The 27759-nt window shown below is 48.6% G+C and overlaps 1 long non-coding RNA gene across 1 annotated transcript in view; it reads right to left on the reverse strand.

Moving 5' to 3' along the window:
• LOC135897855 (uncharacterized) overlaps nucleotides 1-27759 on the reverse strand; it is a 347298-nt gene that overhangs the window by 186060 nt on the left and 133479 nt on the right. The window contains exon 2 of the long non-coding RNA XR_011509985.1: nucleotides 14582-14651. This is a non-coding gene — a long non-coding RNA (uncharacterized lncRNA). The remainder of the gene's footprint in view (nucleotides 1-14581; nucleotides 14652-27759) is intronic.

Genomic DNA, 27759 nt, shown 5'->3' on the forward strand with positions numbered 1-27759 from the left:
GGCCGAAAAGAATGAGCTGGCGTAATCAGCATATAGGACCATTTTTTTTATTTCTCTGTCTATCTGTGTTATGTCATTCACGTATATATTAAAAAGAAACGGGCCCATAATGTTGCCTTGCGGTACGCCGGAAGAGAGAGTTTTAACATTGGATCGGTGACCATTAATTTCAACATACTTTTGTCGACTTCTGGAATACTTGAAGATATACTTGAAGCTTTTTTTTTAAGAGTAACATGTGGTTCAGGTGGTAAAAAGCCTTCGAAAAATATACACATGTTCCTAATGCTAAATTCCTATCATCAATAGATTTTGTAATGTATTCTTTTTATTCTAATAGAGAGAGTTCGGTGGACCGGCGTTTCCGAAAGCCGAATTGTGAAGGTGTTAGTATATCATGCTTACTACAATAGTTATTCATCCGTATCAAAATTACTTTCTCAAGCCCTTTCGAGAAAACAGGTAGTATTGACAAAGGCCTATAGTTCGCAAAGTCATTCTTGTCACCTTTCTTATAAACAACTGCTACTCTTGCAATCTGCATCTGCTGAGGAAAGACATCATTTGCCAGACAAAGGTTGAATATATGAGTGAGACTCGGTGCTAATAAATCTATAACATATTTCACAGGTTTCACCGTAATACCAGCTTTGTCATAACTCCCGGAAATTGTTAATGAAAAAAATACCGTCTCTACTTCAGACTGAGTCACAGGACTTAGGAAACATGTCTGATTCATAGTACAATTTATGTAGTCCAGAGCCATCATATTATAATCATTTATCTGGAGATAAATAAGCATATCAATAAACGCATCAGCCAACTTCCTGCCTGACAATGCTTCATTTTCCTGACTAATTTTTATAACTTGGTTTGATAAGGATGGATGATTAGGCACACTTTTTAACTTTTTCCACGTCACGTCAGTCCTAGAGGTTGAGTTAAAAGAGAAATTGCAATAATACTCATCTTTAGTGGTTCTGATATCTTTCGTTAGTTTATTACGAAGGCATTTGTATGTCTTAAAGAGATCAGAATCGCAAGTTTTCAAGAACTTCTTATACATCTTATCCTTCGCTTGAATTCTAGTAAGTAGACTTGGCGTTATCCAGGGTTTACATACTTTTTTTCACTGCGTACGGTACTTGTAAGGAAATGATGCATTATATAGTTTCACAAAGCTACTCAAGAATAAGTTGTATGCATGATCTGCTTCGGTCTCGCACAGCACATTGCTCCCATCAAAAGTATATACTCTTTGTCAAAAAAGTTAAGTTTTTAGGTGTTATTTCTTGGAACTGAACACGCTGTGTGCTCTTTGGGCGTGCGTGGTGGCTTTCAAGGTACATGTAATGGCATTGTGATCGCTGACATCACGGCATATTGCTCCGGCTTTGCAAGAAGGTGTGTAGTTATTTATTACAAATAGGTCAAGTGTGTGTCACAGATATAGCGGTAACTCGGGTGGGGGAACTAATAACATTTGCGCATCCAAAGAACAAAAAGAGCTGCTCCGTTTCTCTTTTATCGGGAGTATCAGTAAGCATATTGATATTGAAGTATCCGCCCATTATAAGAGTGTACCTATTATCACCGACAAAAGCCAGTGAAGACTCCAAAAGATAAACCATTTGCGTGCGTCTCCACTCGGGGGCCTGTAAACAACAGCAATAATATTTGTCTATTTTTGAAGACAGGATTTCATGAGTAGGCGGGCAACATTTCACATGAAAACTGTTTTTTTACAAGCACTGCTACACCACCTTCACCGCCGGTAGTTCTGTTGAGACAAAAATTGCTGTATTCCTTCAACCGAAAGGCGTTTGAATCGTCAACGTACCACTTTCTCGTTAACATTACAAAGTCGAAATGCGACTGGATTTCAGAGAACAACGTTTCGAGTTAAGCAACCTTGTTTCTGGCAGACTGTACATTCAAGAGAAGAAACTTTAAAAAAATTAGGGTGTTCACTTTGAGTGAAGGCAACCGGCATATTTAGCCAGCGTCACCACTCGCTGATCTTGGCAGCGGGTGTCGAACATCCTTTCTGCCGCTGGCTTCACGCGAACGTGATCTTTTTGGGTGTAGGCAACCGCCAGTGTTACCCATCGCCACCACTTGCTGATCTTGGCGGCGGATGTCGAACATCGTTGCTCCCGCAGGCTTCCAGAGAACGTGTTTTTTCTGGGTAGCAGCAACCAGTGTCAGCCAACGCCACCACACACTGACCTTCGCCGCGCATTTCGAACATCGTTTCTCCCGCAGGCGTTACGAGAAAGTGATCTTTTTTTGGTAAAGGCAACCGGTAGCGTTAGACCGCGCCATCACTCGCACACCCTAGCGTCGGATGTGGAACATCTTTTCTGCCGAATGTGTTACGAAAGCCTTATGTTTTTGAACATTATCATTCATCCTTAAAATTATCACTTTGACCATTATCGGTGGAGGAAGGCAACCGGTAGCGTTAGCCATCGCCACCACTCGCAGACCTTGGCGGCTGGTGTCGAATATTCTTTCTCCCACAGGCTCAACGAGCAAATGATCCTTTTGGACGAAAGTTCCTCGTAGTGTTAGCCAGCGCCTCCATTCCCAGACCTTAGCGGTGGATGTCGAACATACTTTCTGCCACAAGCTTCACGAGGACATTATTTTTTTCGGTGAAGGCAACTAGTAGTGTTAGCCAGCGCCGCCGCTTGCATACCTTGGCAGCGACGTCGAACATCCTTTCTTCCGCAGGCTTCACGAGAACGTGATCTTTTTGGGTGAAGGTAAAAGGCACTGTTATCCAGCGCCACCACTCGCAGACCTTGGCGGATGATGTGGAAATCCCTTTCTCCCTCAGACGTCAGGGCAACGTGATATTTTTTGGTTGAGGCAACCGGTAGTGTTAACCAGCGCCACCACTCGCAGACTTTGGCAGTGGATGTGGAACATCCCTTATGCCGAAGGCGCAACGATAACGTTATCTTTTTGTGTGAAGGCAGCCGGTTGTGTAAGCGACTGCCACAACTCGCACACCTAGGCCGCGGATGTCGAACATCCTTTCTGCCACAGACGTCACAACAACGTGAACTTTTCGCCTCAAGGCTACCGGCAGTGTTACCCAGAGCCACTACTCGCCGAACTTGGCGACGGATGTCGGGCATTCTTTCTGCCGCAGGCGACAGGACAACGCGATCTTTTTGGGTGAAATCAACCGGTAGTGCTAGCCAGCATCACTACTCGCAGACCTTGGTGGCGGATGCGGAACATCCTTTCTGCTGAAGACATTAGGAGTACATTATCTTTTTGGGTGAAAGCTACCTGTAGAGTAAGCCAGCGCCACCACTCGCAGACCTTGAGCGGTGGATGTAGAACATCCTTTCTGTCGAAGGTGTAATAAGAAGAGTATCGTTTCGGGTGACGGCAACCGGTTGTGTAAGCCAGCGCTACCACACGTATACCTTGGCGGCGGATGTGGAACATGCTTTCTGGTGCAGGCTCCATGAGAACGTGATCTTTTTCGGCGAAGGCAACTGGTACTATTAGCCAGCGCCCGCATTCGCAGTCCTTGGTGGCAGATGTCAAACATCCTATTTGCCAAAAGCTTCACCAGAACGGGATCTTATTGGGTGAACGCAACTGGTTCTGTTAGCCAGCGCCTCCATTCGCTGGCCTTAGCGGCGGATGTCAGACATCATTTCTGCTGAGAGCGTTACGAGAACATTATCTTTTTGGGTGAAAGCAACCTGTAGTGTAAGCTAGCGCCACCACTCGCAGACCTTGAGCGGCTGATGTATAACATCCGTTCTGCCGAAGCCGTTACGACAGCATTATCTTTTTGAGTTAAGGCAACCGGATGTGTAAGCCAGTGCTACCACATGCAGGTCTTAACGTCTGATCTGGAACATCATTTCTGCTTCAGGCGTCAGAAGAACGTGAACTTTTCCATGAAGGCAACCGGTAGTGTTTGCCGGAGCCACTACTCGCCGACCTTGGCGACGGATGTCGGACATCCTGTATGCCGAAGGCGTCACGAGAACTATATATGGTTGGGCGAAAGCAACCGGTGTTGTTAATTAGCACCTGTACTCGCAGATATTGGCAGAGGATGTGGAACAACCTTTCTGCCGAAGGCGTCAAGAGAACATCATTTTTTGTGCGAAGGTAACCTGTAGTATTAGTCATCGCCACCACTCGCAGACCTTGGCGGCTGATGTCGAACATCATTTCTGCCGCAGGCGTCACGAGAAGGCTATGTTTTTTTGTGAAGGCTACTCGTAGTGTTAGCCAGCGCTACCACTCGGACACCATAGCAGTGGATGTAGAACACTGTTTCTCCTGCAGGCGTCACGGGAGCGATATCATTTTTTGTGCAGACAACCGGCAGTTCTAGCCAGCGCTACCACACGCAGACTTTGGCGGCGGATGTCGGACGTCCTTTCTGCCGAAGGCGTCACGAGAAGGTAATCTTTTGGGTTGAAAGCAACAGGTAATGCTAGCCAGCATAACCACACGCACACCTTGGCGGAGGATGTCGGTCATTGTTTCTGCCGCAGGCGTCACGAGAACATTCTTTTTAGATGAAGGCAAACATTAGTGTTAGCCAGCACCACGACACACAGAACATGGTGGGGGATGTTGAGCATTCTTACTGCCGAAGCCGCCATACGAACGCTACGTTCTGGGTGGAGGCAACCGGTATTGTTACTCAGCGCCACTACTCGCACAGCTTGGTGGAGGATGTTGACCATCCTTTCTGCCGAAGGGGTCTGGCGACCATTATCTTTTTGTGTGAAGAAAACCGGTATATTTAGCCAGCGCCACAACTCGCACACCCTAGCAATGGATGAGAATGCGATCTTTTTGCGCGAAGGCAACCAGTAGCGTTAGGCAGCACCACCATTCGCACACCCTAGCAGCGGATGCGGAACATCCTTTCTACCAAAGGCGGCACGAGAAGGTTGTTTCTTTGGGTGAAGGCAACCTGTAGTGTTAGCCAGCGTCCGAACTAGCAGACCTTGGCGCCGAATGTCGAACATCGTTTCTCCCGCAGGCTTCCCGAGAACGTGATCTTTTTGGATGAAGGCAACCAGTAAAGTTAGCCACTGCCACCACTCGCTGACCTATGCCTTGGATGTCTAACATTGTTTCTCCCAGCTACGCCTCACCAGAACGTGATCTTTTTGGGTGAAGGCAACCGGTAGCGTTAGCCAACGCCACCACTCTCAGACATTGGCGGCGGATGTCGAACATCCTTTCTGCCGAAGGCGTGAACAGCACATTATCTTTTTGGTTGAAGTCAAGCGGTAGTGTTAGCCAACGCCACGCTCGCAGACTTAGGCGGTGGATGTCGAACATCACTTCTGGCACAGGCGTCACGAGAAAGGGATACTTTTGTGTGAAAGCAACCGACGGCGCTAGCCTGCACTACCACACGCAGAACTTGGCGGCGAATGTAGGACATCGTTTCTCTGGCAGGCTTCGCGAAAACGTGACCTTTTTGGATGAAGGCAACCAGTTGCGTTAGCCAGTGCCACCACTTCCACACGCTAGCGCCGGATGTGGATCATCCTTTCTACCAAAGGCATCGCGAGGACCCTAACTTTTCCGGTGAAGGCAACCGGCAGTCTAAGCCAGAACCACCACTAGCAGACCTTGGCGGCGGATGTCAGAGATTCTTTCTGCCGAAGGCTTCACGAGAACGTGATTTTTTTGGGTCAAGGTAACCGGTAGCGTTAGCCACCGCCACCACTTGTAGACCTTGGCGGCGCATGTCATACATCACTTATGCCACAGGCGTCACGAAAACATGATCATTTTGTGAGAAGGCAACCGGTAGTGTAAGCGAGCGCCAGCACTCACACTCTCTAGCTGCGTATGCGGAGCATCCTTTCTACCGAAGGCGTCACGAGAACGTTATCTTTTTGGGTGAAGGCAAAGCGTAGTGTTAGCCAGCATCTGCACTCGCAGACCTTGGCGGCTGATGTAGAGCATCCTTTCTGGTGCAGGCTTCACGAGAAGGTGATCTTTTTGGGCGAAGGAATTGGTAGTGCTAGCCAGTGCCACCTTTCGCTGATCTTGGTGGCAGATGTCAAAAATCGATTCTCCCGCAGGCGCCACGAAAACGTGTATTTTGGGGTGAAGGCAAACGGTAGCGTTCGCCAACGCGACCATTCGCAGACCTTGGCAGTGGACGTCGAACATCATTTCTGCCCCAGGCATCATGAGAACGGGATCTGTTTGTGTGAAGGCAATCGGCAATGCTAGCCAGCTCATCCACACGCCGTCCTTGGCAGCAGATGTAGGGCATCCGTTCTGCCGGGGGCGTCTACAGAACAATAACTTTTTTGATGAAGTCAACCGGCAGTGTTATCCAATGCCACACTCGCAGACCTTGGCGGCGGATGTGGAACATCCTTTCTGGCACAGGCGTCCCGAGAACGCTATCTTTTTGGGTGAATAGAACTGGTAGTGTTAGCCAGCACCACTACTCGCAGACCTTGACGTAAGATGTGAAACAACGTTTCCCCCGGAGGCATCAGGACAACGCGATGTTTTTGAGCGAAGTCCACCTGTACTGTTTGCCAGCGCTAACACTCGCAGACCTTAGCGACGGATGTTGGACATCCCTTCTGCCGAAGCCGTCAAGAGAACACTATCTTTTTTGTGTGAAGTCAACCACTAGTGTTACCCAACGGCAGAACTCTCAGACTTTGGCGACAGGTGTCGAGCATCCTTTCTGCCACTGGTTTCAAAAGAACGTGATCTTTTTGTGTGAAGACAACCTGCCGTGTTAGCGAACGCCACCAGTCGCAGACCTTGGCGCGGGTGTCGAACATCATTTCTGCCGTATACGTCACGAGAACGGGATCTTCTTGTTTGAATGCAACTGGCAGGTATAGCCAGCGCTACTACACGCAGACCTTGCCGACGGATGTCGGAAATCCTCTCTGCTGAATGCGTCAGGAGAAGGGTATTGTTTTGGCTGAAACCAGCCGGTAATATTAGCCAGCACAAACACTCGCAGATCTTGGCGGCGGATGTCGATCATCGTTTCTGCCGCAAGCGCCATGAGAACATTGTTTTTGGGTGAATGCAAACAGTAGTGTTAGCCAGCGCCACTACACAGAGAACTTGGTGGCGGATGTAGAGCATTCTTGCTGCCGATGCCGTCATGCAAACGCTATTTTTAGGGTGAAGGCAACCGGTAGTGTTACACAGCGCCACCACTCACACAGCTTGGCGGCTGATGTGGACGATCCTTTCTGGCAAAGACGACTGGCAACCGTTACCTTTTTGCGTGAAGAGAACCGGTATATTTAGCCAGTGCCACCTCTCTCGACCCTAGGGGGTGAAAGTCGAAAACCCTTTCTGCCGCAGGTGCCATGGGAACGTCATCCTATTGTGTGAAGACAACCTGTAGTGTTATCCAGCGCCACCTCTCGTACACCGAAGCAGCGGATGAGAGCGGGATCTGTTTGTGTGAAGGCAACTGGTAGTGTTAGCCAGCGCAAGCACCCGCACACCAGAGCATCGGATGCCGAGCATCCTTTCTTCCAAAGGCGTCAGGAGAACGTTATTTTTTGGGCGAAGGCAATTGGTAGTCTTAGCCAGCGTCCGCACTAGCAGACCTTGGCGCCGAATGTCCAACATGGTTTCTCCCGCAGGCTTCGCGAGAACGTAATCTTTCTGGGTGAAGGCAACCGGTAGTGTTAGCCAGCACCACCACTCACTGAAATAAGCCGCGGATGTCGAAAATCATTTCCGCCACATCCGTCTTGACAACGCGATCTTTTTGTTGTGAAGGCAACCGGTAGTTCTAGCCAGCGCTACCACACGAAGACTTTGGCGACGGTTGTCGGCTATCCCTTCTGCCGGAGGCCTAATGAGAACGTTATCTTTTTAGGTGCAGGCAACCACTATTGTTAGCTCGCACCACCATTCAAAGACCTTGGATATGGATCTGGAACAAAGTTTCTCCCTCAGGCGTCAGGAGAACGTGATCTTTTTCGTTGAAGGTAAATGGTAAGGTTAGCCAGTGGAACCACTCGCAGGCCATAGCGGCGGACGCGGAACTTCTTTCTGCTGAAGGCATCACGAGAAAGTTATCGTTTTGGGTATGGCAACCGGTTGTATTAGCCAGCGCCACTACTCGACGACCTTGGCGGCTGATGTCGAACATCATTTACGCAACAGGCGTTACGAGCACGTGATTTTTTTGTTTGAAGGCAAGCAGTAGTGTTAGCCATCGCCACCACTCGCACACCCTAGCATCGGATGTGATGCCTGCTTTCTGCCGAAGGTGTGGAGCGAACAATAAATTTTGGGGTGACGGCAACCGGTAGTGTAAGCCAGCGCTACGACACGGAGACCATGGCGGCGGATGTCAAAGATCCTTTCTGCCACAGGTGTCAAAAGAACGTGGTCCTTTTTTGGTGGAAGCCAACCGGTAGGGTTAGCAAGCGCCGGCACTCGCACACCTTGGCAGTGATGCCGAGCATCCTTTCTGCCAGAGGCATCTTGAGAACGCTATCTTTTTAGGTGTGTGCAGCCAGTAGTGTTACCCTGCACCACCACTCGAAGACATTGTCGGAACAATGTTTCTTCCTTAGGAGTCAGGAGAACGTGATCTTTTTGTTTGAAGGTAAACGGTAAGGTTAGCCGGTGGCACCACTCGCCGACTTTGGCGGCGGAAGTGCACCAATCTTTCTGCGGACAGCTACGGGTACTGTAAGCCAGAAACACTACTCGCAGACATTGGCAGCGAATGTCGGAGATCCTTTCTGCCGATGCTTTTCACGAGAACGTGATCTTTTCGGGTGAAGGGAACCTGTAGTGCAAGCAAGCGGGTCCACTCGCACACCTTGGCGGCGGATGTGGAACACCCTTTCTGTCGAAGGCGTCAGGTCAACGTCATATTTTTGGATGAACGCAACCGGTAGTGCTAGTCGGCGCCACTATTCGTCGACCGTGGCGGTAGATGTTTGAACAGCCTTTCTGCCACAGGCATCACAAGAACATGATTCTATTGGGTGAATGCAGCCGGTAGTGTTCGCCAGCGCCACCGCTCACAGACCTTGACGGCGGATGTCGACCATCCTTTCTGCCGCGGCATCACAAGAACGTGACCTTATTTTATGAAGGCAAGCGGTAGTGTTAGCCCGTACCACCACTCGCAGGCCTTGGCGGCGGACGTGGAGCAAGTTTTCTGCTGAAGGCGTCACGAGAACATTACCTTCTTGGTTGACGGCAACCGGTAGTGTTAGCCAGCACCCACTACTCGCCGACCTTGGCGGCGGATGTGGAACATCGTTTCTGCTGAAAGCGTCACGAGAACGTAATCTTCTTCGGTGAAAGCAATCGATAGTGTTAGCCAACGCCACCGCTCGCGGACCTTGGCGGCAGATGTGGAACATTCTTTCATCTGAGCGCGTCACAAGAACGTTTTCTGTTTGGGTGGGTGCAACCGGTAGATAAGGCCAGCGTCACCACTCACAGCCCTTGGCGGCGGATGTCGAAGACCCTTTCTGCCGAAGGCATCACGAGAACGTGTTTTTTAGGGTCAAGGCAACCGGTAACATTGATGCCTTTATGTAGCATGATTGATTTTCCCTATGTTCTCCCAGTTGTCAGAGTTTGATGGCTTCTGAGGGCATCCTACAAAAAAGCACTCAATATCATAAAGCGACGCACATCTGAGAGAAGTGTTCCCGGATCTACGAAGGGTTACCTATTACTGAAACAGAAATTCTTATAGTCCGTAATAAAATCATGCTGTCGCGTCAGGTGCTATATCTGCGCGCAACTTAAAAATTTGATATAGAAATAATGCACCGCCATAGGTATGTACACGAATTGAAAACAAGCTTTACTTGTACATGCTCAGATGTGATTTCCATGCCTTAATGTTCCTTCTGTAAGAAAAAATTATATCCGTGAAGCGGGACAATCAGTGAACGTCAGGGTAAATGAACATTGCCCCGACACAACTAAAAAGTTTCCCAAAGCCGTCGCCGGCCATTTCAACTAACCAGGTTATAACACTCAGGAACCTATTTTAACTTTCCGTTCTGAGGTAGAAAGAAAATACAGTAAAGCATACCCTATCGATAATTTCAGGACATTGAAACCAATGAGCATAAACGTTTCAAAGGAAACTTTAAAATTTATTTGGTATGCTAAACTTCAAGCAATAGGCATTAACACTTAGTCATTTGCATGTGGTTGCTGATTGTATTCTAGTCTTTTTTCATCCACTTCTGTAGCTTTTCTTTCACGACCACCATTTTCTGCTGCCCCTTGTTTTGCTCTCTTCGAGAGACGGTAGTCCTCTGACTTCCAGTGAAGCAGATAATAGAGTAGTACTGTGCACACGGCCGTTGACACGCCGGCGTGTCGACAGCCGTGCCACCGGCCCCGTCTTTAGCATCCTTTTATTCTCCATTCTACAGCGTCACCACTTACCGTACATCGTTGCCTCACCCACCTGCTTTACTTCTCTCCCCTTTAGAAGAAGCCTGCCTATATATAATGTGATAAGCGTACGCCGCCTTGAAAAACACAAATCCCCATGTCGAAACATTGGTTTCCGCTAGTACCCTGTTTTCGTTTTATTTACTCTCTAGAATTTTGATCTCCTGCCACTCCCGTATTTTGTCTGGGCATCAGAAAAGTTGCTGCTTTTGTCTCGTTTCCCTGTTGAGTTAGGTAGGAAGCTTGGTTGCACATAAAGAATTCTTGCCTGTAGGTTTCCAGCTCTGCGAAAATCTCTTGCTGTATCCAGAGCCCTCGGGTGTGGTAGTAGCGTGGTGACTGGGGAGCCTTGTTAACGGAGAGGAAATTGTTCCGTGTCCAGCTCACCGAAGGTCTGTTGAATCTGGGAGGCCCGGCGGATTGTCTCCTACATGCTTGACTCACTGGTACTCGTCATTCCACCGTATCCCCCATATAACACGGAAGTGACCGGTGGGGGTGTGGAAAAGACGCTATATACCAAGGAACCCAAGAGTACATAGCCGCTGTGAAAGTGGGTGTGCCGTTCTATTCTTCTGCGTCTGCATGAATATGGACTACATGATCCCTACGTCACAGACTGCATGACGATAATGGCGTGACGGTGACGGTAGTACGAAACAGTGAACTATATATATATATATATATATATATATATATATATATATATATATATATATATATATACATATATATACACCGACGGGCGAGATTTTTTATTAAAACCACAAGAATCCTACAAACCACGACATCAGGCAAAACAAAGGAAAAGTTACTTGCAGGTCTTAAAGAAATGAAAGAACAGCAATAAATGGAATTCATTGAGGTCCAAAAACAACTGGTCACAGGTGGAACGCGAACCCAGGTCTTCGCATTACGAGTGTGATGCTCCTGTGAATTTAGCAACCTTGACAACTATTTTCCCTCTACCTTGCGGGTTAATTAGGTTTCTGAGCTAGAACTAACCGTGCACGTGTATCCTGTGCCAGCAATCATGGCCTTTACGGCGGATCTGGAACATTCTATCTGATGCAGGCGTCACGTCTACGTGAACTGTTTTGGTGAAGACAACTTGTCTATACCCCCGCACATGCTAGCTATAGTCATAAAGGTTGCCGGATTCTAGACCACTGTCATATAATAAACGCGTAGGAAGGACAGCGATAAGTCCATTTTTGTTATTCCTAACACCAAAACGCAACTAAAAAGTCACCAAGGACAGCATGGGGAAACCTACACAGGGCACCTTCTTACTTAAGATTACTATCTTACAAAAAACTTATGCGACATTACCCTAAATACGCCAGTGCAGTCTTTGAAACACATACGCCTAACCTTATTTCATCTCTGGATTCAGTTCTAAATCGTGCTACATATTTCATTCTTTCAAACTACTAACGATACCCTTGTATACCTGTACTTAGGATTCAGTTACAACTGCGTTCTCCTGGTTCCCGTCACCGTATTCAACGCGTCTGCCTTTATCCTAAGTTTTTGCATTGTTTACCCCAATCCAACCAGATCACCCAACAAGTGGATCGAACACCACGCACAGGCCATTATGAGAGCTTCATCCCGCATCGTGCCCGCAGTACTACATTGCAGAATTCATTTCTGTGCACACAGATACGACTCGAATGACCTTCCCTGCAGCTAGGCTCTTGTCCCTGGTCCTGCTGATTTCAAGAATGCCACCGAAGAAGCTATGTACTCCTCATAAATCTACGCAACGATCATTGTTATCCGCCAATAGTGCCCCCACTCCTATGTAAGGTCCCGTCTAGGGCAATTGTGGTGCAAACCAAATAAAATATGCTTACTTGTAGTTCCTAATTTAAATAAAATATTAAAAGGTAATGGAATTCCAAGTGGATGAAAAACCCTGCAGTTTCGCCGGAAAAGCCAAGCATCGAGTGCGATACCAAATGGGTGAACAGCTAGCTATACGAATTAATGATAGTAGTTTTATCCGCCGTACATACTTCTAAATGTAGGCGGAACCAGCCTGGCGTAATGCGCGCTGAAGCAAACGTGAACGAATCTCACTGGAGGACCATGGAAACAGGCGGCAAAACGCTGGAATGCGGAAGCGCGGCAGCAGCAGCGAGCGTCTTGACTTTTGTGCTGCACCTCACATCAGCGTGAATTAAGCCGGGAAAGCGCTGCACGTGGCGCCCTCTCTCCCCATCGCAGAGGGCATTCAAAACAGAGTGGTTAAGTGTACACGGCACCCACCATCACTACCCTCCCCCAGAGCTTTGCGCACGACGGAAGACGGCTCGCTTCCTCACCGCTTTCCTCGCCTGCGTGCTCGACATTGAGCCGTAATCGCCGGCTCACTGTCGCACGCTTTCGATCGAACATGCATCATAAGGCACGCGGTGATGATATTACCGGCCCTCTCACTTTAGGCACTTACACATTTTGCACTTAAACGGCGACTGTGACGGCAGAAATACGCCTTAAATGTCCATATAATTTCATCTCAATAATACAACTTGTAACGGCAAATTGTTATGTTTTTGCACATGGATTTCTTCAAATATATATTAAAGTTTACCACCAATAACGATGTAGTTGTGGATCCTACTGTGGTTTGTATGTATGAAGTAGACTTGTTTTACTGCCACTTATTACATGCCTGTACTGCATGACATAAGAAATGTTTTTATTGCATTAGCGCTGACCGAACTCCAAAATGGTTCTTCGTCTCTGCAGTAGAAATGCTCATTCCTACAGTGCCATTGCGGAACATAGTCTTCACCAAATTGTAATATTTTTATTAACCGACACAACGTATTTTTCTTGTCTAGTCCTTATATTTGGAGATGCGTTTTTATTTCCGAACGCTCCTGGCAAGAATAAAAGCCCTAGGTGTCTTTAGCTATGGTCTAAGAGACGCAAAAGCGAAAGCATTGCAAAGCATACTGTTATTCACGTTATTCCATTTTTATTTCTCTAAGCCCACCTTAATCCAACTTATGCTACGATAAATAAACTAATCCTCCTTGGTATACTGTTATTTACCATTATCCACCCTAATCCATCTTAACACTCTATAATCTTGTTTAATCAACCTTAATACTCCCTAATAATTCTTAATCATCCTTAGTACACATTATTACACAATAATCCACCTTTATGCATTTATACCACCCTAATCGACCTTAATTATCCTGAGTACCCTAAATACTATTATTCCTTATTGTACACCTTAACCGAGCTTTATGCACCTTAATCCACCATTGTCCACCTTAATCTACCTTAACCCTCCTTATACCTCCTAACCCTCCTTCATACACATTAATCGTCGTTAATCCAGCCCAATAACCTAATTGTCCTTATTACACCCAATTCAAATTTTATTAACCCTAATTTTTTAATCCACCTCAAGTGACATTAATCCACTCGATTTAGCCTTCATCCGCTTAATACCCGTTACTCAAGCTTAGTGCACTTTATTAAACCCTAGGTCACCTCAATCAACGTTAATTTATCTTATTCTACCCTAATAATCCTTATTCTACCTTAGTCCACCCTAATCCACCTTAATTATCCACAGAAAAGCTCAAAGTCAATTCACCCTAATCATGACTAAGCCACCGTAGTCCACCCTAACCTACTTTACCCTCCTTAATCAACCTTATTAGTTTTTGTCCACTTTATTCTACGCTAATCCACCTTAATCCACCCTAAATTACCTTAATGCTCCTTATTGCACCATAATCCACCCTAATAAACCCTTAACCACTCTAATAGAGCTTAATCCACCCTAACTAACCCCATTCCTCCTTAGTGCACCTTAATCCATCGCAACCAACCATAACCCACTATAATCCACGCTAATCCACCCTAATCCGATCACCAATCATTAATTAAGCTGCAATGCTTTTCATAAGTCATCCCTAAGGCACCAGCCGACATTTTTGGTTCACTTCTGGTCTTCTTTGGGTCACGCCATATTTTCTGCGCCTCTCAGCTCAGCCTTGAAACAGACATTTAAGTTGTCATCAATAATGAAACACTCGTGCTCATTTCGAAGCAAAATAACTAGGTCTTTGACATAAAATATTATAATAATACTTACAATACATCGGGTGATCGAATACGTATTTCACTGTACAGTTTGGCCATAATTGAACACCCATAGATAGCCCCTATAAGAATGTTAAATTGCATAGAATTAGCAAAAAAGGTGCAGTGTTTAGGCAGATTTGTTGTGCTGATCATATATATATATATATATATATATATATATATATATATATATATAGTTCATAAAGGTTCCCTCGGTATTATTGCAATCCAGCCATTAAGAACAATTCTGCGACATTCAATAAAACCGATGCTGTTTACGCACGCCAGTCTCAATAACATGACCTTGTACAAGGCGCAAAACGCACCTTGAAGATGGATGTATTGTATACTGATGCTTTTTTATGCTTCTGTGTTACGCCAAAACCTCACAGTGGAAATTTTCTTTCACTACGAACAGTGCGATGGAGATAACATACCGAAAATGACCTTAATGATGCAGATTGAGTTGGACAGATATCCTACTAGGTGGACATGGAAAACAGCCATATTAAACATTACGAGTCGTTAGTATAAATAAATATATATATATATATATATATATATATATATATATATATATATATATATATATATATATATATATATATATATATATATATATATGTACATATATTGCTACGGCATGAGCCGGGCGAGGAGAAGAGGAAGAAGTGAGCTGGTGCAGCCTCAGGACGCCATCTTCTCAGGACACCATCCATCTCGTCCCTTGAATAAAGCCGGTTTAACATTAACCGTAACAGTTTTGTGGTGGAGGTGCTGGGTACTTCGACCAAGACGACGGAGCTGCTGCAGCAAGTGCCACGCCGGAGCCGACGCCTCGCTCGACTGCCTCCAACACCACTTGAGACCCCGATGTCCCACAGCAGCGACGAACAGCCTTCTCTGGCTGCTCCAGTGCGAACAACCGGCGCCTGGATGCATCAGATGGAGCCCCGCCCTTTCTCTGGAAAATTCGGCGAGGACGTGGAGGAATGGCTCAACCACTACAAGCGTGTGAGCAAGTACAACGGCTGGAACTCCACGACTCAGCTCGACAGTGTGGTTCTGTTCCTCACAGACACGGCGCTAGTGTGGTTCGAGAACCATGAAGATACGTTCACAACGTGGGACAGCTTCGTTACTCACCTCACAGAGTGCTTTGGCGATTCCACCACGAAACGGAAGCGGGCGGAGCAGACATTGCTTCAGCGCGCTCAAGTCCCAGGTGAGACCTGTACTACGTACATAGAGGCGATCCTGAAGCTTTGCAAGACTGTCAATCCTCGAATGTCCGAAGAGGACAAGGTTGGACACCTTCTCAAAGGCATAGCCGAGGATGTTTACAATTATTTAATCGGAAAGGAGAGTCTCGCCTCGGTCGCCGACCTCATCAAGCATTGCCGCACATTTGAGGCCTTGAAGCTGCGCCGTATCACGCCAAAGTTTGGCAGGCTAGCAAATGTCACAACGGTGGCAAGCGTTGAAGAAAACAACTACAGCTTTCAATTTGACCTTGCGGCAACTATAAGGCAAATTGTCCGTGAAGAACTTGAACGACACACCAAAGGGGCGGATGTCGAACAGCTTGGTTGCGCTTCCAACCAACCTCCAGAACATGCATCTGCTGTGTCAGCATTGTCTGCCATGCCAGGCGTTGCAGACTGTCGAGTTGATCAGCTGCGACAGCACCGACGTACCTTTCCGGACGACATGACGCACGATCAACGAACTCGTCGAGCTACCACCACGAATCCGAATTCGGAAGGTCGCGTTTATTATTCGCAGCGTCCCAGGGTTGACTCCGAGGCATACAACGTTGGTCGCGCATCTCCTGTATGTTACAGCTGTGGCGCCTCAGGGCACATTGCTCGTTTTTGTCGCCGGCGCTGACAGACAACAACATATGGCCCACCACCAACTTGGCCTAATTTTGGACGTGATAGTTATGACGACCGTTGCCCGATAGACCCTGCAAACACCACAGGCGCGCCACCTCGGAATACCTTCCGTCAGTATAGTAGAAGGAGTGGCTCGCCAGCTTCTGACCGCAGCCTGACGCCCCAACCAGTCACCAACGCCATTCACCGTCACCACGGCGACGTGCTACGTCTCCACCGCCGTCGGGAAACTAGCCGGCGCGGCCGATGGAGGTAAGGTCGCCGGACAGTCTGTGTATCTGCGAAATACACCTCTGCCTATTATGATGGTGAAGAACAAAGTGCGTGTGTTAATAGATAGTATACCTGCAACAGCATTAGTGGACACTGGTGCTACCGTTTCCGTCATGAGTGTGAATTTCAAAGAGAGGCTGGGTAGGAAAGTTAAGTTCCCGTGGAATGATGGTGTGACGTTTCGTGGTGTCAGCGGAGAGTGCCTAGTTCCCCTTGGTATTTGTGTTGCAAGTGTTTTATTCGGAGGAGAAGATCTTAAAACAGAATTTCTTGTACTACCGCGATGCACTCACGATGTGATTCTCGGGATTGACTTCCTTCAGGATTGTGGGGCATCCGGTAACTATGGCACAGGCGAAATTACTTTGAATAGCGTGCTTCTCGCTACCCTTGCCGACACATCCTTACCAGTGAAAAACTATTGTGTTGTTTCGAACGATTTGCTGCTATCGCCTTGGTCGCTGTCACGTATCCCTGTCAATTTCGCTGCTGCCGACCTTTCATCGTTTGACGCGCAAGTCCAGCCACTTACGTCGAGCTGCGCAAAGAAAGATGTACTTGTACCACGCTCTGTCGTGAGAGTAGTGAATGGCGCCTCCAATTTGTGGGCTTTCAATTGTTCTTGCGTCCCTGCCATTCTCCCGCGTGATATGAAGCTTGCTGAATTTGACGAGATTACTTACAGCTCCATTACAGTTCTAAGCGAGGAGGAGCAGTCTCATACTAGCGATCCCCAAAGAAGCATTTCTGAAGAGCAGATCCTACGAATGATCAACAAGGCACTGCCCTCACAAGAGCGCCGCGCTCTCGCACAAGTTTTGTGGGCACATCTTTCTGTGTTCGATTTCACACAAGGCGACAAGCAGGCTTCACTTCCGCGTTCTCGTGCTCGCCACAGAATTGACACCGGATCTGCGCAGCCCATTCGGCAAAAGCATTACCGCGTTTCTTCAGCAGAGAGGACAGTTATTGCTGAACAGGTGAAAGACATGCTGCGGAAAAGTGTTGTCCAAGAGTCTTCTAGTCCGTGGGCAGCACCAGTAATCTTAGTAAAGAAGGATGGATCGTGGCGGTTTTGCGTTGATTACAGGAAACTGAATGCGGTCACCAAAAAGGATGTGTATACGCTTCCTAGAATTGATGATGTCATCGACTGTCTACATTCCGCTGCCTACTTTTCATCGCTGGACTTGCGATCAGGGTATTGGCAGATACCCATGCACCCAGACGATAAGGAGAAAACGGCCTTCGTGACACCAGACGGTCTTTATGAATTTAACGTTATGCCGTTCGGCCTTTGTAACGCGCCAGCAACATTCGAACGATTCATGGATACTATCCTCCGCGGACTTAAATTGGAAATTTGTTTGTGCTACCTCGATGATGTGGTGATTTTTGGCAGCACATTGAGTGAACATAACAGCCGTCTCAATCTTGTTCTGGATTGTGTCAAACAAGCCGGCTTGATCCTAAATTCCAAGAAATGTCGTTTTGGAGATACCGAAACGTTAGTACTTGGGCATCTGGTCGACAAAAATGGTGTGAGGCCAGATCCACGGAAGATTGAGGCAGTCAGCTCCTTTGAAGCACCGAAGTCAGTGCGGGAGTTGAGGAGTTTCTTGGGCCTGTGCTCGTATTTTCGGCGCTTCGTCCCAAGATTCGTCGACGTGGTGTACCCCTTAACATGTCTTCTTCAAAAAGCCATCCCTTTCAACTGGACATCGGCTTGCGACGACGCGTTCCGTCAGCTAAAATTTCTACTAACATCAGGGCCCATATTGCGTCACTTCGATGCATCCGCACCTACGGAAGTGCACGCTGATAACAGTGGCATTGGCATCGGTGCAGTACTTGTGCAACGTCATCAAGGAGCTGAACACGTTGTGGCTTATGCTAGTCGCTCTTTGACTAAGGCGAAACGCAATTACACTGTGACCGAGCAAGAATGCTTGGCAGCTGTTTTCGCTGTCCACAAATTTCAACCTTATATCTACGGACGCCCGTTCACTATCATTACTGACCACCACGCGTTGTGCTGGTTGGTGAATCTCCGTGACCCGAGTGGACGACTGGCACGTTGGGCTCTTCGACTGCAGGAGTACGACTTCGTTATTTCCTACAAGTCCGGGCGTCACCACGAAGATGCGGACTGTCTCTCCCGCCTTCCTCTGAAGACGACGTAGTGTGACGAAGACAATTTTGATGACTGTTTTGCTCCCATTTCTTCTACATTCCCAGACTCGATGACTTTCAAAGCAGAGCAGGAAAATGATATTGGTTTGGAACCTATATTTGTAGCCGCATCGCGTCCTGGAGCCACCGGTCGATTTTGTGTGCGTGATGGCCTGCTTAGAAGACCAATTATTCGGTTAAAGGCGTACGCTTCCTTCTGGTGGTGCCGCAGAGTCTGCGAACGGACATACTGAGAGTCATGCACAACAATGTGACCTCTTGCCACCTAGGATTCATAAGAACTTTGAACCGGACACAGGAGCGTTTTTACTGGCCCAGAATGCGGGACACGGTCAAGCACCACGTCGCCAGTTGCGAACGATGTCAACGCTACAAGCGCCCTACGACCGCTCCGCCAGGTCTTCTCCAACCTCTGCCGCCGCCTCGCCTGCCATTTGAACAAGTGGGTATCGATCTTCTGGGCCCATTTCCCCGATCATCTAACGACAACCGATGGGTGATCGTATGTGTCGACCATCTGACCCGTTACGCGGAAACGGCGGCCGTGCCATCTTCAACAGCTGCGTCCGTTGCAACGTTTTCGCTTCGATTCATTATTCTTCGACATGGTCCCCCCCCCCCCCCCGTGTGATCATTAGCGATCGCGGTCGTCAGTTCGTTGCGGACGCCGTAGAACTGCTTCGTCTCTGCAGTTCGCAGTTCCGTCATTCAACGCCTTATCACCCTCAGACAAATGGGCTTGTAGAACGTACGAACAGAACTCTAACTAACATGCTGGCCATGTACGTATCTTCCGATCACAAGGACTGGGATGACGTACTCCCCTTCATCACCTATGCGTAAAATACTGCAAAGCATCAGACGACCGATTACAGTCCTTTTTATCTCCTTTACGCACGTTCACCGCTAAGCTGCATTGACACTATACTACCGTTTGACTTTCACAGCGAGTACTCTGTTGCCAAGACGCTTTGTCTTGCCGAAGAAGCCCGGCGTATCGCTCGTCTTCGTACTGTGGCATCGCAAGACCGATCGAAAGAGCGCTATGACAGCCGACACCAGTCTGTCTCGTACGCCAAAGGAGACTTTGTGTGGTTGTGGACTCCGCAACGTAAACGTGGCTTATGCGAAAAGTTTTTACCCCAGTACACGGGCCCATTCGTCATTGTAGATCGCTTGAGCGACTTGACGTACGTAGTGGCACGCTTGACGTCGACTGGTCGTCGGTCTAGCCGGACACAGTTAGTACATGTTGCCCGTCTTAAGCGGTTTCACCCTACGCTTTCCGAGTGATTTGGACTTGCCCAGCGGGCTTCGTCTGGCAACCGGGGATTGCTACGGCATGAGCCGGGCGAGGAGAAGAGGAAGAAGAAGTGAGCTGGTGCAGCCTCAGGACGCCATCTTCTCAGGACACCATTCATCTCGTCCCTTGAATAAAGCCGGTTGAACATTAACCGTAACAACATATATATATATATATATATATATATATATACATATTGTCGTGAAGCATTTTGGGCAGTGTGCTTTCGCGAATAGAATGATAGAGCAGCGACAGGTTCTACATCCGATGAAGCACCGAAACAAGTTTTGTCTCTCTCGTCGTCGTTCTCTCTCTCTAAGCTACAGCCCCACTGATCTTTAGTTTATAGTACAGCTAACTCCCCCGCGAAGAAGGAAGCCGACCCGGCGACCTACGGCTAGGCTAGAACAACACAGGCGGGTCATAGTACGGCTTTAGAAGCTGGACATGCACAATTTCCCTACACATGCGTCGTGAATTTCCAACTACCCCGGTCATGTACTAATTGTGGCCATGTTGTCCCTGCAGGTTACGAAGTTTGCAGGGGCAACAAGACCACAATTGGTACATGACCGGGGTGCTGGAGAAGTATGGGAGAGGCCTTTGCCCTGGAGTGGGCGTAATTAGGCTGATGATGAATGAATGGATGAATGCACAATTTCACGTCCTCGATGGCGATGATCCAAAGGTAGCTCGAGGGGTTCCAGGATATAGTTGACTGGAGACGTTTGGTTGATCACGCGGTATGGGCCAGGGTACTTCGATGCAAGTTTCGGTGACACTCCAGGGGTAAGGGCTGGAACCCAAAGCCACACTAGCGAGCCAGGAGCATAGGATACAGGGGCATGAGAAGTTTCTCGATGGTGCTTCTAGCGTTACTGGTCTCCTGCCGTAAATATACGGGATAGCTTGCGATCCTGTTCTGCTTGTACAACAGCTTCGAATAAGGTGGTATCAGGGCGGTATTGAAGGATAGTATCCAATGTGGAAAAAGGTTCGCGTCCGTACTGGAGAAAGAAGGGCGAAAATGCTGTGGTAGTCTGCGTGGAGGTATTATAACCGTAGGTTAGAAATATGAGAACATAGTCCCATTTGCATTGGTGGGATGCAACGTACATGGCGAGCATGTAACCAAGAGTGCGATTTAAGCAATCTGTCATGCCATTTGTCTGCGGATGATATGCAGTAGTGGTACAATGAATGATGCGGCATTCTTTGAGGAGAGCATCGATGACGTCGGAGAGGAAAACGCAGCCTCTGTCACTAAGTGATTCCCTGGGAGCTCCGTGGTGAAGGATGATGTGGCGCAGGAGAAACCAGCCGACGTCAGGTGCAGCAGCGCTAGACAAAGGAGAAGTTTTCGCATAGCGCGTAAAATGGTCGATGACCACGATCACCCATCGATTACCGTCTGATGTGGTTGGCAGAGGTCCATAAATGTCGATGCCTACTCGATCAAAGCACTTGGTAGGCAAGGGAACAGCTGCAATGGGGCGGTTGCGCGGCAGTGGGGATCTTTGCAGCATTGGCAAACGAGACAGTAGCGGACATAATGACGGATGAATCGATACATGCCCAGCCAGTACTAACGAAGGCGTAGATGCGCGTATGTCTTTATACACCTGCATGCGCGCACTGGGGGTCGTCATGGAACGCTGCTTAAATATCCGAGCGCAGATGCCGAGGGAGGACAAGCAACCATTTTCGGCCGTCCAGGAGGAAGTTACTACGGTACAAGAGCCCGTCGCGAATGGAAAAGAGGAGTGCTTGGTGACGTAATGCGCGATTGGTAGCAGGTGTAGATGGGGTGGACAAGAAACTCAGCATGGACATGATCCATGGGTCTTTTTTCAGCACCAGAAGAATGTCCGTGGCTGCAAGGGAAGACTCGGACAATGAGGCCTTCGGGGCGCTAACCGCGTGTGTTAATGGCGAACGAGACAAGGCATACGCATCCGAGTGTTTTCGGCCAGAACGGTACAGCACTCGGATGTCGCACTCCTGCAGTCGAAGGGCCCGTCGAGCAAGACAACCGGATGGTTCTTTTAAGGACAACAGCCAGCACAGCGAGTGGTGATCAGTGATCACGTCAAATAAGCGTGCATAAAGATACGGACGGAATTTGGTTATGGCCCAAATTATAGCCAGGCATTCTTTTTCTGTTACCGAATAGTTCGATTCGGGTTTACTGAGTGCACGACTGGCGAAGGCGACGACGTACTCATCGAAGCGAGCCTTTCTCTGAGCGAGGATGGCACCAAGGCCAACGACACTGGCATCCGTGTGTATTTCAGTTGGAGCGCTTGGGTCAAAGGGGCACAGGATTGCTAGTGAGGTCAAGAGACGACGCAGCTTTGTGAATGCGGCATCGCAGCAATCCGGTGACCAGGTCGAAAGGTTGTGGCCACCACGAAGCTGTGTTAAAGGTGCTATTATGGTGGTGAAATTGCGGATGAAAGGATGGAAGTATGATGCTAACCCAATGAAGCTGCGCAGTTTTTTCAAGGTCGTTGGTCGCGGAAACTGGGCAACAGCTTGTAGTTTCGCCGGATCAGGGAGTACACCTTCTTTCGACACGACATGGCCGAGGATGGTCAACTGCCGGGCAGCAAAACGACGCTTCTTCAAGTTAAGCTAGAGGCCAGTGTCGGCGATGCACTTGAGGACGCGTTCAAGTCCAAATAAGTTGGAAGGATAGTCCGGTGAATAGAGGACGATGTCGTCCAGATAACACAGGCATATCTACCATTTGAGGCCGCGCAAGATTTGTCCATCATTCTTTGAAATGCCGCAGGCGTGTTCCACAGGCCAAATGACATCACGGTGAATCCAAATAAACCATCAGGTGTGATGACGGCCGTTTTCGGACGGTCTGACTCAGCCACTGGCGCTTGCCAGTACCCGGATCGTAAGTGTAAAGATGAGAAGAATTCGGCGCCTTGGAGGCAGTCTAACGCGTTGTCAATACGGGGTAGTGGATAAACGTCCTTGCGGGTGATCTTATTGAGTCACCGGTAGTCCATGCAAAAGCGAATTGTGCCATCTTTCTTTTTGACCAGCACTACAGGAGAAGTCCAAGGACTCTGCGAAGGTTCTTTGACACCGCGTTGTAGCATGTCTCCAACTTACTCAGCGATGACGCTCTGCTCCTTGGCGGATACACGATACGGCCTGTGGCGTAAAGGCCTAAGGTTGCCGGTGTCGATATGATGGACAACAGTGGAAGTACGGCCTAAGCGACATTGTTGTAGGTCGAATGACATGCGAAATCGGTCAAGGAGATCGACGATCTGGACTTCCTGATTTGGGGTGAGGTTGGAATCAATACACCGAGAAAATGTTGGCGCACACGGCAGCGTGGGACGAAAAACTTGAAGAGCCAGAGCATCCACCGGAGGGAAAGCCGGGTCGTCAGGCACATCGTAAAGGTAGCTTGGTTCGAGTTCGTGAGCATAACCAAGACACTCATCGTGCAGCAGGCTAGAAGGGCAAGGAAACAGGTTCGGTTTATGAAGTGCGCTGGAACTGTGACGAATCGCAAGAAGGGCAAAAAGAAGCAAGACGTGAGGAGGGCGAGCAACAAGCTAAGACGCCGTGAAAAGAACTGTGCAGTCGGCAAACCCAACGCAGGAAACGGGTACAAGTGCGGCAGAGTATGGAGGAATCTCGGTGTCACAAGTGTGCAACGCACGACCGGACGCGCTATCATTATCTTCAAAAACGGTGTGGCCGAATGGCGACAGCGCGTGTTCAGCACGGGCACAATCTGTAACGGCATGATGAGAGGGCAGAAAGTCTCATCCTAAAATCATGTCATGGGAGCAGCAAGGAAGAACAACGAACTCAGCATGGTATAAAGTGCTGCTTATGACAACACGCACGGTTCACTTCCCTAAGGGTTCAATCGGCGCCGCGCTTGCTGTACTTAATGAAATGCCTGAATATGGCGTCGTGACTTTTCTAAGGTTAAGACGAAGCTGGTCCGAAATCAGTGATACTGCTGCTCCTGTGGCTACAACGGCATGAACAGCAATGTCTCCTGCATGAACTTGAAGGCCGTTCGCAGGAAATAAAGAGGCCTTGAGGAGTTCGTTGAGACCGCAGTTGTCTCCGGAACTGTGGCCCTTAGTTTTCCTATCGGATAGCTTCAGGACGACGGATAAGCGGAGACCAAGAACGATGACGGGGAGACGGGCACCGACGCGTATTGAAGGTTCGGGAAGCAGGAGACAAGGTTTTGAAGGGCTGAGCGGCAGCGGTGGAACGGGTCGGAGAGTCAAAACCGTTGCCTTGTGCCTCCGGAGAATCCGAAGGATACCATCCGCGCCGGCGGTACAGCCGTACTATATGCCCAGGTAGGCCGCACGAATAACAGCTAGGCGGGTTGTCATGGGTGCGCCATGGATTGAGAACAGCGGGCAGAGACTGACAGAAATATTGGCTAGATGGGCGCAAGGGCTGCTGTGGCGGCCAGTAGCTGCTTGGAGGTGCATATGGCGCAGCCGCTTGCGGCGGTGAGGGAAAGGCGCTGGTCAGTCGGTGTTGAATAGCTGCAGACGGAGGCCTTGGATTCATGACAACGGCAGCGTACGTAAGTGGAACAGGTGCTAACGGAACAAGTCGCTAATGCCGGTACGGCGTTAGCGACTTTTTCTTGTATAACCTGACAGAGATCGGGAGACAAGGGCGACTCTGACGCTGGACTGACTGACAGAAGAGAGAATTCGCGTGCCACTTCTTCTCGTACAAATTGCTTGATTTCGTCAAACATTGCTGAACTGCAAGGAATACCACAGGCGCCATCACTCGGACCTGAAAGCCCGACGTCAGAAACGAGACCAGGGCGCGAAGAAAGCAGAGAAAGCAGCTCCTCATAGCTCTGGCAAAGCGTTATGAGGTCTTTGACCGTCTAAGGATTCTTTGCCAACAGCATTTGGAACGCGTCACTTCTATGCCTTTCAAGATGTTCTTGACGCTGTCATCTTCGGTCATATCTGGGTTGATACGCCTGCAAATGTCAAACACATCTTCAATGTAGCCCTTATGTTGGGCACGACAGCGAAGCTGTTGTTCAGCCCGAAGTTTGCGCACAGCAGGTCGACCGAAGACTTCTTGAGGCGTCGTTCGGAATGCTGTCCAGGTGGAAAAGTCAGCCTCATGGTTACGGAACCACAGATGGGCGACCCCAGAAAGGTAGAATGTTACGTAAGGAAGCTTGTCAGCTTCTGCCCATTTGTTGTGGACACTCACTAGGTTGTACGATGACAGCCAGCCCTCGAAGTCATGGTCTTCAGTGCCATTGAATATGGGAGGATCTCGTTGGTGTGGCGCACCAGGACAGACTACGGGAGGCGGTGCCTGGGGTGGTTGGGTAGGACTAGTTTCCTCAGGCATGGGAGATGTGACAGGGATTGTCCGGCTTCGGAATTCCAGGTTTGCAAAAGGTGCAGCACCTTGCACCAAATGTCAAGCACTTTGGGCAGTCGGCGTTCGCGACTAGAATGATAGAGCAGCGAGAGGCAAAACAGCCGATCCAGCATCGAAACAAGCTTTGTGTCTCGCGTCGTCGTCCTCTGTCTCTAAGTCACAGCCCCACTGCTCCTTAGCTTACAGCAGAATATCTGTATATATATATATATATATATATATATATATATATATATATATATATATATATATATATATATATATATATATATATATATATATATATATGTTATAACGATATTATCGGTACATACGCGTCATATATATATATATATATATATATATATATATATATATATATGTGGTATTACGATATTATCGGTACACACCCGAGAGACGAGCCGCCGTGAGAACGACGGCAACGTGGGTCTGTGCCCTTGGCGCGAGTGAATGTCGGCCTGGCGCTCTGGCTCCAGTCTAGTGTAAATAGTCTGTAAATAGCCTCTCTTGTCTGTGCCTTTCTACACGTAACCTTATGGTGGAGGTCAGCCATCCCCGTCCTCGCCACGGAACTCCGGAGTGGTCGGCACGTCGAGCTCGTCACCATGCCTCCCGGGGGCGAGCGCGCCTCTGCAACGGCTTCGGCTGGTCCGACTGCTACTGTCATCACGGTTACCCAACATCGCGACCCTGGTGTGTTCTCTGGCCTGGAGGGACAGGCCGTTGACGAAGGGATCAAGCTCTATGAACACGCAAGTGCTAATAACAGGTGGGATCCAACGATCATGCCCGCCAATGTCATTTTTCATCTCGGCGGCACCTCACGCGTGTGGCACCAGACGCATGACGACGAGATAAACAGTTGGGACAGTTTCAAAGAAAAGCTCAGGGAACTGTTCGGTGGCCCTATTGGGCGCAAGGCTGCCGCGAGAAAGGCTCTTGTGTCTCGCGTTCAGATATCTACAGAGCCGTACGTTTCATACATCTTCGACGTCTTGGCTCTATGCCGCAAAGCTGACGATGCTATGTCAATCAGATAAAGTGTCACATGTCCAAAAATGCATCGCTGACGACGCTTTCAATTTGCTTGTTTTCGGCAATGTCTCGACAATCGACGCCATCATTAAAGAATGCCGTCGCCTTGAACAAGCCAAGAACCGTCGTATCACACACCACATCACGCGGCTACCCAGCACCTCCACCAGAATGTTACGTGTTGTCAAGAATGGCGAGCTGCGAAACAAGATTGCCACACAGTTACGACAGGGCGACACGACGCGCACCTCTCCCTCTCCGTCGCTGCAGCTGGGAGGCGTTCAAAGAAGCGGCCTTTGCGTTGGAATCCGCCGCCTTCCACCCGCCCCATCGATATTGTGACGTTACTAGTTCGGCGTGTGTGAACAATGATTCCGGAGTTCCCCAACGCGGAGCTGATTTGACACGCATGGACAAGCTGCCGTGGGGACGACGTATTTTGGTGCGTCTCACGCTTCGGCGGGGCACGGAACAACAAGCGACCCTCGATCGGCGTCGATAGTTCCCGGAACGGCACCCCGCCAATGCCGTCGTCGGGCATCAGAGCGCGGTTGCCTTTGTGTACGTAAACTGATCTGCAGAGCAGCGGCGAGTTGGTGATGAGTAAACGAACAGTCGCCGCGTCGTATGACCGACGGATCGAGTGCATAAAAACTGTAGTTGTGCGAATGCTGAGGACACTTCTCTTGAGCAGTCATGTTAGACTGAGTCACTTCTCTCATGCAGTCCTGTTGGACTAATACTCTTTTTTTCAAGCAGTCATGTTAGACTGATTTAATTTCTGTAAATAAACCCTTTTCCTCGTTCTCGATGAGAAACAGTTCTTCACTTCATCAACGATCTCAGCGTAAATAAGTTGGACGACGGCATGGGCCAGCTACCTTCAAATTCATGCCGTACTCCAATCTTGGCAAAGGACCACGGACGATGGGATTGAGCCCCCAATCCTGACAACTGGCTGACAGCGGTGAGATGGACTTTGCGACATGGTGCTGTATCTGCGGTGAGTGCTTGGTTTTTGCTTTGACTCTCTAGGCTTCATTTTGTGGTTGTTCTGTT

The sequence above is a fragment of the Dermacentor albipictus genome, unplaced genomic scaffold (genome assembly GCF_038994185.2).
Source record: "Dermacentor albipictus isolate Rhodes 1998 colony unplaced genomic scaffold, USDA_Dalb.pri_finalv2 scaffold_27, whole genome shotgun sequence".
NCBI classification, from domain to species: domain Eukaryota; kingdom Metazoa; phylum Arthropoda; class Arachnida; order Ixodida; family Ixodidae; genus Dermacentor; species Dermacentor albipictus.